This window comes from Triticum dicoccoides, chromosome 1B, assembly GCF_002162155.2.
Source record: "Triticum dicoccoides isolate Atlit2015 ecotype Zavitan chromosome 1B, WEW_v2.0, whole genome shotgun sequence".
In the NCBI taxonomy this organism is placed as follows: domain Eukaryota; kingdom Viridiplantae; phylum Streptophyta; class Magnoliopsida; order Poales; family Poaceae; genus Triticum; species Triticum dicoccoides.
The window spans coordinates 458996078-459009973 of NC_041381.1; positions in this window are offsets into that span (position 1 = coordinate 458996078).

Sequence of the window (13896 nt, forward strand, 5' to 3'; positions counted from 1 at the left end):
GCGCCCCTCCGCCGAGCCGCACCCCGCGCCCGCACTCGCCGCCGGCGACCCACACCCTACGCCGATCTGCCTACCTCGCCGGGGCTCCGCCTCCCATCGCCCGCGCCTCGCCTGGAGCTCGCCACCGGCCGCCCCGCCCCGTTCCTCGTCAGATCCGATGAGCCCATGGCAGGATCCCGCCCGCTCCGACCTTCACCACCCCTAGCCGGAGCCGGAGCTCCGTCCGGCTACCGCCATGGCCTCGGGCCTCATGTGCCCTGATCTGGATGTCGCTGTCCCGGAACCCCATCGTCCCGCCATCCAAACGTCGCCCCCGAGCCGTACCACGCCATCCCGAACCGATCCATCCAGTTTTCTGCGAGGTGAAGAATATGACCAAGTCCCGAAATATTTGCATTCTGGTCCCTTGTTCATCATGCTGCTCCGTTTTGCATGCATAATTTATCAAAATGTTCATCATGAGATGCTCTTCATTTCATTCCATTATTCCATGCTTGTTTGAGTCCATCTTGATGCCATTATCATCGTTGCAAGAGTGCTATATGATGTTAACCTGCTGAAACTGTTATAACTTGTCGTTTTGTCTTTTTCATTGCATTTTGTGTGTGCAGCTTATGAGCTTGATGTCTACATGTGTTTTGAACTACATCATGCCATCTTTACTGTGGTGCAATCCATGTATTTTTGTGAGTCTTGTAGTGAGTGCATCGAGCTCGTGGAGTAGGGTACTTGCTGTTACTGTTTTGCTAGGCTGAATCTGCAATATCATGATGCTATGTTAACCTGCTGCTACAAGTCATTCTATGCACAATCTGGAGATGTTCACTAAGGATGTTTTATTATACATGTCATGGTCTATCCATCCATTCCCCTGGTTGCGTTTATGTCCTGCTGTAGATTGTTGTAATCTTGCTCTCCAATTGCTAAATAATGTTGTTGTTAGCCTGTTAACATTAATTTCAGTGTTTCAATGTGCTTTTCTAGTGATCCATGCACCCTATGAACTTGTTCTTGTCATTCTTAGCTTCATACATATGTCATCTTACTATTGGTAACCTCGTCATGCCATGTGCTGCTCAGTGGTGAGTTGTTCAAGCTCACCAACATGCCTACTTATTGTTGTTCCTGCCATGTCTGAATCTGTCATATCATTTGCCATGTTTGCATGGATCCTACCATGTTTTCTGTTGATCTTTGGAATTAGTTCGGTAAGGTAGTTTTGTTCTTTGGCTTTAGTACTAGCATTCAATGCCTTTTTTTGCCATGATAAGTTCCTGTATCATGTTGTTTGATAGCTCTAAATATTGCAACCTGATGTTATTTCTGCTAAGTCTGTAAACTGTTATTATTTGCAATCTTGCCATGTCCTTTTGAGCATGTTGTACTGGTTTCTGGAGATAGCTCAGTGTTCATGTTTTGTCATGCTTTACCTGTACATCATGTCCATGTCTTTTGGTTTCATGTTAAGGTGTTTTAGCATATTGTTTTGATGCTTGCTAGATGCCTAGTTGCTGTTTTGGACAGCTTGTCCTTTAAACTTGTAGAGTGTATGTGTTGAACCGTTGCTCCATTTTGAGTGTGCTCTATATGAAACTTGCTTAGAATTGCATGTAGTTTCATATTTTCATGTTGCATCCTTGTTTTGAGAGTGTTTGCTTGATGTTTGGATGTATTTTGCATCAATGCCATGTTTAACTTGTTTTGCTCATATCTTCTAGGTCGTAGCTCCGAATTAAATGAACTTTATATGTAACTTCACTTGAATCTCGTGTAGATCATCTTGGTGCATCTTAACTTACTGTTTAACAACTTGAACATAAGGTTTATTCAGTTCTGGACCAATTTCTAAATTTGCATATGAGGACTTACCGGAATTGTTATATGTTGTTTCCGGCCTCATTTAAACTTGTTTTGATGTGTTGCTCTTGTATGCATCATCTCTTGCCATGAGTAGCTTCATGTAGCTTTCTCATGCATCATGCTTGTTGTGCATCATGTCATGTCTATGTGTTGTGTGTTTACCTTGTTGTTTGCTTCTTTCCGGTTGTGCTCCTTCTCGTTAGTTCCTGTTTCGTTGCAATCGTGAGGATTCGGTCATCTACACTTGGTTCTTTGTGGCTTCATCTTCTTCATGGACTCATTCTTCTTCCTAGAGGGATTTCAGGCAAGATCACCACTACCCTGGATCTCACTACTATCATTTCTATGCTAGTTGCTTCGTTCTATTGCTATGTTGCGCTACCTATCACTTGCTCTTCAAGCCTCCCAAATTGCCATGTCAGCCTCTTACCTTTTCACCCTTCCCATCAAACTGTTGCTTGGCTATGTTATCGCTTTTGCTCAGCCCCTCTTATAGCGTTGTTAGTTGCAGGTGAAGTTGAAGATTGCTCCATGATGGACAGGATTATGTTGGGATATCACAATATCTCTTATTTTATTAATGCATCTATATACTTGGTAAAGGGTGGAAGGCTCGACCTTATGCCTGGTGTTTTGTTCCACTCTTGCCGCCCTAGTTTCCGTCATACCGGTGTTATGTTCCTTGATTTTGCGTTCCTTACGTGGTTGGGTGATTTATGGGACCCCCTTGACAGTTCGCTTTGAATAAAACTCCTCCAGCAAGGCCCAACCTTGGTTTTACCATTTGCCTCACCTAGCCCTTTTTCCCTTGGGTTTCCGGAGCCCGAGGGTCATCTTTATTTACCCCCCCTGGGCCAGTTCTCCTCCGAGTGCTGGTCCAAACCGAGCAATGTCCAGCGCCCCCTAGGCAACCAGGGTCTATGCCAACCCAACGTCTGGCTCATCCAGTGTGCCCTGAGAATGAGATACGTGCGACTCCTATCGGGATTTGTCGGCACATCGGGCGGCTTTGCTGGTCTTGTTTTACCATTGTCCAAATGTCTTGTAAACCGGGATTTTGAGACTGATCGGGTCTTCCTGGGAGAAGGAATATCCTTCATTGACCGTGAGAGCTTGTGATGGGCTAAGTTGGGACACCCCTGCAGGGTATAAACTTTCGAGAGCCGTGCCCACGGTTATGTGGCAGATGGGAATTTGTTAATGTCCGGTTGTAGATAACTTGACACCAGATACGAATTAAAACGCATCAACCGCGTGTGTAGCCGTGATGGTCTCTTCTCGGCGGAGTCCGGGAAGTGAACACGGTTTTGGGTTATGTTTGACATAAGTAGGAGTTCAGGATCACCTCTTGATCATTGCTAGCTTCACGACCGTTCTGTTGTTTCTCTTCTTGCTCTTATTTGCGTATGTTAGCCACCATACTTGCTTAGTCGCAGCTGCAACCTCACCACTTTACCCCTTTCTTACCCATTAAGCTTTGCTAGTCTTGATAACCATGGTAATGGGATTGCTGAGTCCTCGTTGCTCACAGATTACTACAACAACAGTTGCAGGTATAGGTTACGCGACGATCATGACGCGAGAGCGATGTTTGCTTGTTTTGGAGATTCTTCTTCTGCTTCTTCTTGGATCAGGGGATAGGTTCCAGGTCGGCAGCCTGGGCTAGCAGGGTGGATGTCGTTTGAGTTTCTGTTTGTGTTTCATCCGTAGTCGGATGGTGCTCTTATGTAAGATGATGTTGTATTCATGTGGCATTGTATGCCTTTTGTATGTATCCCCATCTATTATGTAATGTTGATGTAATGATATCCACCTTGCAAAAGCGTTTCAATATGCTATTTTATCCTTGGTGGGACCTTCGAGTCTCTTTAGGATAGTATCGCATATTGGGCGTGACACCGTGCTACCGTTCCCTTGAATTTTAATGCGTTCCTAGAGAAAGCTAAGTTGAAAGATAATGGTAGCAACTACACAGACCGGGTCCATAACTTGAGGATTATCCTCGTTGCTGCACAGAAGAATTATGTCCTTGATGCACCGCTAGGTGAAAGGCCTAGCTGACGTTATGAATGTCTAGCAATCTCGATCAGATTACTACTCGATATTTCAGTGTGCCATGCTTTATGGCTTAGAATCGGGACTTCAAAGACGTTTTGAACGTCATGGGCCATATGAGATGTTCCAGGAGTTGAAGTTAATATTTCAAGCAAATGCCCGAGTTCAGAGATATGAAGTATCCAACAAGTTCTATAGCTACAAGATGGAGGAGAACAGTTCTGTTAGTGAGAACATACTCAGAATGTTTGGATATCATAATCACTTGACTCAGCTGGAAGTTAATCTTCCAGATGATTGTGTCATTGACAGAGTTCTTCAATCACTGCCACCAACCTATAAAGGCTTCGTGATGAACTATAATATGCAAGGGATGGAAAAGACTATTCCCGACCTCTTCGCAATGCTCAAAGCTGCGGAGGTAGAAATCAAGAAGGAGCATCAAGTGTTGATGGTTAACAAGACCACTAGTTTCAAGAAAAAGCGCAAGGGAAAGAAGGGGAACTTCAAGAATAATGGCAAGCAAGTTGTCACTCCCGGGAAGAAACCCAAAGCTGGACCCAAGCTTGAAACTGAGTGCTACTACTGCAAAGGGACTGGTCACTCAAAGTGGAACTGCCCCAAGTATTTGGCAGATAAGAAGGATGGCAAAGTAAACAAAGGTATATTTGATATACATGTTATTGATGTGTACCTTCTCGTACTAGTGCCTGTGTATTTGATACCGGTTCGGTTGCTCATATTTGTAACTCGAAATAGGGACTACAGATTAAAGGAAGATTGGCTAATGACGAGGTAACGATGCGCGTCGGGAATGGTTCCAAGGTCGATGTGATCGCTGTCGGCACGCTACCTCTACATCTACCTTCGGGATTAGTTTTAGACTTGAATAATTCTTATTTGGTGCCAGCGTTGAGCATGAATATTATATCTGGATCTTGTTTAGCGCAAGACGGTTATTCATTTAAATCAGAGAATAATGGTTGTTCTATTTATATGAGTAATATCATTTATGGTCATGAACCCTTGAAGAGTGGTCTATTTCTATTGAATCTCGGTCATGGTGATACACATATTCATAATATTGATACCAAAAGATGCAAAGTTGATAATGATAGTGCAACATATTTGTGGCACTGCCGTTTAGGTCATATTGATGTAAAGCGCATGAAGAAACTCCATGCAGATGGACTTTTGGAATAACTTGATTATGAATCATTTGATACTTGCGAACCATGCCTCATGGGCAAGATGACTAAAACTCCATTTCTCCGGAACAACGGAACGAGCCAATGACTTATTGAAAATAATACATACCGATGTATGCGGTCCGATGAGTGTTGAGGCTCGCAGCGGTATCATTATTTTCTGACCTTCACAGATGATTTGAGCAGATATGGGTATATCTACTTAATGAAAACAAGTCTGAAATATTTCAAAAGTTCAAAGAATTTCAGAGTGAAGTGGAGAATCATCGTAACAAGAAAATAAAGTTTCTATGATCTGATCGTGGAGGTGAATGCTACATCTTGAGCTTGCATTGGTTTTCCTAGAAGAGGAGAGGGTGATGCAGCAATAGTAGCATAAGTATTTCCTTCAGTTTTTGAGAACCAAGGGATCAATCCAGTAGGAGGCTCCTCAAAAGTCCCACACACCTACACAAAGAAACAAGGAACTCGCAACCAACGCAATAAAGGGGTTGTCAATCCCTTCACGGCCACTTGTGAAAGTGAGATCTGATAGAGATAATATGATAAGATAAATATTTTTTTGGTATTTTATAATATAGATTGGAAAAGTAAAGACGCAAATAAAAGTAGATTGAAAGCTTATATGATAAAAGATAGACCCGGGGGCCATAGGTTTCACTAGTGGCTTCTCTCAACATAGCATAAGTATTACGGTGGGTGAACAAATTACTGTCGAGCAATTGATAGAAAAGAGAATAATTATGAGATTATCTAGGCATGATCATGTATATAGGCATCACGTCCGCAACAAGTAGTCCTACTCCTGCCTGCATCTACTACTATTACTCCACACATCGACCGCTATCCAGCATGCATCTAGAGTATTAAGTTCATAAGAACAGAGTAACGCATTAAGAAAGATGACATGATGTAGAGGGATAAACTCAAGCAATATGATATAAACCCCATCTTTTTATCCTCGATGGTAACAATAGAATACATGCCTTGCTGCCCCTGCTGTCACTTGGAAAGGACACCGCAAGATTGAACCCAAAGCTAAGCACTTCTCCCATTGCAAGAAAGATCAATCTAGTAGGCCAAACCAAACTGATAATTCAAAGAGACTTGCAAAGATAACTTAATCATACATAAAATAATTAAGATGAGATTCAAATATTTCTCATAGATAAACTTGATCATAAACCCACAATTCATCGGATCTCGACAAACACACCGCAAAAAGAGTTACATCGAATAGATCTCCACAAGAGAGGGGGAGAACATGGTATTGAGATCCGAAAAGAGAGAAGAAGCCATCTAGCTAATAACTATGGACCCGAAGGTCTATGGTAAACTACTCACAACTCATCGAAGGGGCTATGGTGTTGATGTATAAGCCCTCCATAGTCGATTCTCCCTCCGGCGGAGCACCGGCGAAGGCTCCAAGATGGGATCTCACGGATACATAAGGTTACGGCGGTGGAACTAGGTTTTCGTGCCTTGTTCTGATGTTCTCGGGGTACGTGGGCATATATAGGAGGAAGAAGTAGGTCGGTGGCCGCCCGAGGGGCCCACGAGATAGGGGGCACACCCTGTAGGGGTGGGCGTGCCCTCCACCCTCGTGGCCGCCTCGGCCGCTTCTTGACTTGCACTCCAAGTCCTCTGGATCACGTTCGTTCCAAAAATCACGCTCCTGAAGGTTTTTATTGCATTTGGACTCCATTTGAAATTCCTTTTCTTCGAAATACTGAAATAGGCAAAAAAACAGCAATACGGGCTGGGCTTCCGATTAGTAGGTTAGTCCCAAAAATGATATAAATGTGTAAAATAAAGCCCATAAACATCCAAACCAGGTAATATAATAGCATGGAACAATCAAAAATTATAGATACGTTGGAGACGTATCAAGCATCCCCAAGCTTAATTCCTGCTCGTCCTCGAGTAGGTAAATGATAAAAACAGAATTTTTGATGTGAAATGCTACCTAGCATAATTCTCAATGTAATTTTCTTTATTGTGGCATGAATGTTCAGATAGAAATGATTCAAAATAAAAGTTCATATTGACATAAGAAATAGTAATACTTCAAGCATACTAATCAAAGCAATGGTCTATCATTTGACATAAAAGCAATAATACTTCGAGCATACCAATAAAGCAATCATGTCTTTTCAAAACAACATGGCCAAAGAAAGTTATCCCTACAAAATCATATAGTCTGGCTGTTGCTCTATCTTCATCACACAAAGTATTTAATCATGCACAACCCCAATGACAAGCCAAACAATTTTTTCGTACTTTAATAATCTCAAACTTTTTAAACTTTCACGCAATACATGAGCGTGAGCCATGGACATAGTACTATATGTGGAATAGAATGGTGGTTGTGGAGAAGATAAAAAAAGGAGAAGATAGTCTCACATCAACTAGGCATATCAACGGGCTATGGAGATGCCCATTAATAGATATCAATGTGAGTGAGTAGGGATTGCCATGCAACGGATGCACTAGAGCTATAAATGTATGAAAGCTCAACAAAAGAAACTAAGTGGGTGTGCATCCAACTCGCTTGCTCACGAAGACCTAGGGCATTTTGAGGAAGCCCATCATCGGAATATACAAGCCAAGTTCTATAATGAAAAATTCCCACTAGTATATGAAAGTAACAACATAAGAGACTCTCTATCATGAAGATCATGGTGCTACTTTGAAGCACAAGTGTGGTAAAAAGGATAGTAGCATTGTCCCTTCACTCTTTTTCTCTCATTTTTTTCATTTTTTTCTTTTTTTTTCTTTTGGGCCTTTCCTTTTTTTGGCCTTTCTCTTTTTCCCCTTTTTTTCTTTAGTCCGAAGTCTCATCCCGACTTGTGGGGGAATCATAGTCTCCATCATCCTTTTCTCACTGGGACAATGCTCTAATAATGAAGATCATCACACTTTTATTTACTTACAACTCAAGATTACAACTCAATACTTAGAACAAGATATGACTCTATATGAATGCCTCCGGCGGTGTACCGGGATATGCAATGAATCAAAAGCGACATGTATGAATGATGAAGGTGGCCTTGCCACAAATACAATGTCAACTACATGATTATGCAAAGAGCAATATGACAATGATGATGCGTGTCATATAAACGGAACGATGGAAAGTGGCATGGCAATATATCTCGGAATGGTTATGGAAATGCCATAATAGGTAGGTATGGTGGCTGTTTTGAGGAAGGTATATGGTGAGTGTATGGTACCGACGAAAGTTGCGCGGCACAAGAGAGGCTAGCAATGGTGGAAGGGTGAGAGTGCGTATAATCCATGGACTCAACATTAGTCATAAGAACTCATATACTTATTGCAAAAATCTACAAGTCATCAAAAACAAAGTATTACGCGCATGCTCCTAGGGGATATATTGGTAGGAAAAGACCATCGCTCGTCCCCGACCGCCACTCATAAGGAAGGCAATCAATAAATAAAATTGTGCTCCAACTTCATCACAAAGCGGTTCACCATACGTGCATGCTACGGGAATCACAAACTTCAACACAAGCATTCTTTAAATTCATAATCACCCAACTAGCATGACTTTAATATCACTACCTCCATATCTCAAAACAATTATCAAGTATCAAATTGATCATAGCATCCAATTCATTTTCTATGATAGTTTCTATTATACCCAACTTGGATGCCTACCATTCTAGGACCAATTTTATAACCATAGAAAATACCATGCTGTTCTAAAAGACTCTCAAAATAATATAAGTGAAGCATGAGAGACTAACAATTTCTACAAAATTAATCCACCGTCGTGCTCTAAAAGATATAAGTGAAGCACTATAGCAAAAACTATCAAGCTCAAAAGGTATAAGTGAAGCTCATAGAGTATTCCAATAAATTCTAATCAAGTGGGCTTCTTCACAAAAGGTGTGTAAAGCAAGGATGATTGTGGTAAACTAAAAATCAAAGACTAATATCATACATGACGCTCCAAGCAAAACACATATCATGTGGCGAATAAAAATATAGCTCCAAGTAAAGTTACCAATGAACGAAGACAAAAGAGGGGATGCCTTCCAGGGGCATCCCCAAGCTTCGGCTTTTGGCTATTCTTGAATATCTTGGGGTGCCATGGGCATCCCCAAGCTTAGGCTCTTGCCACTCCTTATTCCATAGTACATCAAATCTTTACCCAAAACTTGAAAACTTCACATCACAAAACTCAACAGGAAATCTCATAAGCTCCGTTAGTGAAAGAAAGCAAAACCACCACATAAGGTACTGTAATGAACTCATTATTTATTTATATTGGTGTTAAACCTACTGTATTTGAAGCTCTCTATGGTTCATACCACTTAATACTAGCCATAGATGCATCACAATAAGCAAACAACACACGAAAAACAGAATCTGTCAAAAACAGAACAGTATGTAGCAATCTGTAACCCACGTATACTTATGGAACTCTAAAAATCCTAAAACAATAGGAAGTCCTGGGAAATTTGTCTATTGATCTACATCAAAAAGAATCAACGCAAAAGCACGTTTCTGTAATTTAACAAAACTAATTTCGTGCGCGCAAAGTTTCTGTTTTTCAGCAGAATCAAATTAACTATCACTATAGGTTATCCTATATGTTCTACTTGGCACAAACACTAATTAAAACATAAAAACACATCTAAACAGAAGGTAGATGCAAAATTTATTACTAAACAGAAACAAAAACAAAAAACACAAATAAAATTTGGTTGCCTCCCAACTAGCGCTATCGTTTAACGCCCCTAGCTAGGCATAAAAGCGAAGATAGATCTAAGTAGTGCCATCTTTAATTTTCAATTTCTTAGTGGAACCACGCTCGAATCCGGGAGGTTCTTTACGTTTCCCTTCATATTCGGAAATTTTAAGATATAAAGCATCCAACCGCTTATTGCAAAGAGTAAACAACATATTCATGCGGTGGAGATGTCCACTAATACTCTTGAGGGGTTCAAGAGACTTTTGTAAATTTTTTGTTACTTCGCAAATCTTTCCGAAAACTTGTGTCTCTACTTGGATAGGTTGTGCTCCCCCTTTTTGAGAGTGTACCCACTATTCCCTCTATTATTCCATGCACAAAATTGGGGTCAACTTCGATAAAATTACCCTTCGCACTACAATCCAAGAGTTGTCTGTTGGACATATCTAGTCCAATGTAAAAATTGTGAAGTAAAATCCTGAAATTTACCTCTAAGGTGCAATTACGATAAGACTCTATCATCCTATACCAAGCATATTTTAAATTTTCTCCTTGCCTTTGCTTGAAGTGAAGAACTTCAAACTCGGGGGGACAAAGGAGCGGACAAAGGACTAGCCATAAAGACAAGGTAAACGATCTAACACACGAGCAAACAAAAAGGCAAACGAAAGAGAGAGAGAGAGAAGATTGGGAAAGAGAGGGCAAATAAAATATCAAGGGTGAAGTGGGGGAGAGGAAAACAAGAGGAAAATGGGAAATAATGTAAGTGCGAGGGAGATGAGTATGTGATGGGTACTTGGTGTGTCTTGACTTGAGAGAAGACCTCCCCTGCAACGGCGCCAGAAATCCTTCTTGCTACGGCTTGAGCTTGTGTTGGTTTTCCTTGAAGAGGAAAGGGTGATGCAGCAATAGTAGCATAAGTATTTCCCTCAGTTTTTGAGAACCAAGGTATCAATCCAGTAGGAGGCTCCTCAAAAGTCCCACGCACCTACACAAACAAACAAAGAACTCGCAACCAACACAATAAAGGGGTTGTCAATCCCTTCATGGCCACTTGCGAAAGTGAGATCTGATAGAGATAATATGATAAGATAAATATATTTTTGGTATTTTATAATATAGATTGGAAAAGTAAAGATGCAAATAAAAGTAGATTGAAAGCTTATATGATAAAAGATAGACCCGGGGGCCATAGCTTTCACTAGTGGCTTCTCTCAAGATAGCATAAGTATTACGGTGGGTGAACAAATTACTGTCGAGAAATTGATAGAAAAGAGAATAATTATGAGATTATCTAGGCATGATCATGTATATAGGCATCACGTCCGCAACAAGTAGACCGACTCCTGCCTGCATCTACTACTATTACTCCACACATCGACCGCTATCCAGCATGCATCTAGAGTATTAAGTTCATAAGAACAGAGTAACGCATTAAGAAAGATGACATGATGTAGAGGGATAAACTCAAGCAATATGATATAAACCCCATCTTTTTATCCTCGATGGCAACAATACAATACGTGCCTTGTTGCCCCTGCTATCACTGGGAAAGGACACCGCAAGATTGAACCCAAAGCTAAGCACTTCTCCCATTGCAAGAAAGATCAATCTAGTAGGCCAAACCAAACTGATAATTCGAAGAGACTTGCAAAGATAACTCAATCATACATAAAAGAATTCAGAGGAGATTCAAATATTTCTCATAGATAAACTTGATCATAAAGCCACAATTCATTGGATCTCGACAAACACACTGCAAAAAGAGTTACATCGAATAGATCTCCACAAGAGAGGGGGAGAACATGGTATTGAGATCCAAAAAGAGAGAAGAATCCATCTAGCTAATAACTATGGACCCGAAGGTCTATGGTAAACTACTCACAACTCATCGGAGGGGCTATGGTGTTGATTTAGAAGCCCTCCGTGGTCGATTCCCCCTCCGGCGAAGCACCAACGAAGGATCCAAGATGGGATCTTGCGGATACAGAAGGTTACAGCGGTGGAACTAGGTTTTCATGGCTTGTTCTGATGTTCTCGGGGTACGTGGGTATATATAGGAGGAACAAGTAGGTCAGTTGTCGCCCGAGGGGTCCACGAGATAGGGGGCGCACCCTGTAGGGGTGGGCTTGCCCTCCACCCTCATGGCCGCCTCGGCTGCTTCTTGACTTGTACTCCAAGTCCTCTGGATCATGTTCGTTCCAAAAATCACGCTCCTGAAGGTTTCATTGCATTTGGACTCCGTTTGATATTCCTCTTCTTCGAAATACGGAAATAGGCAAAAAAACAGCAATACGGGCTGGGCCTCCAGTTAGTAGGTTAGTCCCAAAAATGATACAAATGTGTAAAATAAAGCCCATAAACATCCCAAACATGTAATATAATAAGATGGAACAATAAAAAATTATAGATACGTTGGAGACGTATCAGTGAATATTTGAGTTACGAGTTTGGCCTTCATTTAAAGCAATGTGGAATAGTTTCACAACTCACGCCACCTGGAACACCACAGCGTAATGGTGTGTTCGAACATCGTAACCGCACTTTATTAGGTGTGGTGCGTATATGATGTCTCTTACCGGTTTACCACTACCATTTTGGGGTTATGCATTAGAGACAACCGCATTCACGTTAAATAGGGCACCGTCTAAATCCGTTGAGACGACACCGTATGAACTATGGTTTGGCAAGAAACCTAAGATATCGTTTCTTAAAGTTTGGGGATGCGATACTTATGTCAAAAGGCTTCAGGCAGATAAGCTCGAACCCAAAACGAAGAAGTGCATCTTCATAGGATACCCTAAGGAAACAATTGGGTACACCTTCTACCACAGATCTGAAGGCAAGATCTTTCTTGTAAAAAATGGAACCTTTCTAGAGAAGGAGTTTCTCTCGAAAGAAGTGAGTGGGAGGAAAGTAGAAATTTATGAGGTAACTGTACCTTCTCTCAATTTGGAAAGTAGCTCATCCGAGAAATCTGTTCCCTTGATGCCTACACCAACTAGAGAGGAAGCTAATGATGATGACCATGAACCTTCAGATCAAGTCACTACAGAACCTCATAGGTCAACCAGAGCATGATCTACACCAGAGTGGTACGACCATCCTGTTCTGGAAGTCATGTTACTTGACTATGACGAACCTACGAACTATGAAGAAGCTATGATGAGCCCAGATTCCGGTAAATGGCTTGAGGACATGAAATCTGAGATAGGATCAGAACAAAGTGTGGACTTTGGTGGATTTGCCTGATGGTCGGCGACCCATAGAGAATAAATGGATCTTCAAGAAGAAGACTAACGCTGATGGTAATGTTACTGTCTATAAAGCTCGACTTGTTGCAAAAGGTTTTCAACAAGTTCAAGGAGTTGACTACGATGAGACTTTCTCACCCGTAGCGATGCTTAAGTCTGTCCGGATCATGTTAGCAATTGCCGCATTTTATGATTATGAAATCTGGCAAATGGACATCAAAACTGCATTCCTTAATGGATTTCTTAAAGAAGAGTTGTATATGATGCAACCAGAAGGTTTTGTCGATCCTAAAGGTGCGAACAAAGTGTGCAAGCTCCAGCGATCCATTTATGGACTAGTTCAAGCATCTCGGAGTTGGAATATACGCTTTGATGAAGTGATCAAAGCATATGGTTTTATACAAACTTTTGGAGAAGCCTATATTTACAAGAAAGTGAGTGGGAGCTCTATAGAATTTCTAACATTATATGTGGATGACATATTGTTGATTGGAAATGATATAGAATTTCTGGATAGCATAAAAGGATACTTGAATAAAAGTTTTTCAATGAAAAACCTTGGTGAAGCTGCTTATATATTGGGCATCACGATCTATAGAGATAGATGAAGACGCTTGATAGGACTTTCACAAAGCACATACCTTCATAAAGTTTTGAAGAAGTTCAAAATGGATCAGTCAAAGAAAGGGTTCTTGCCTGTGTTATAAGGTGTGAAGTTGAGTCAGACTCAATGCCTGACCACTTCAGAAGATAGAGAGAAAATGAAAGTCATTCCCTATGCCTCAACCATAGGTTCTATCAT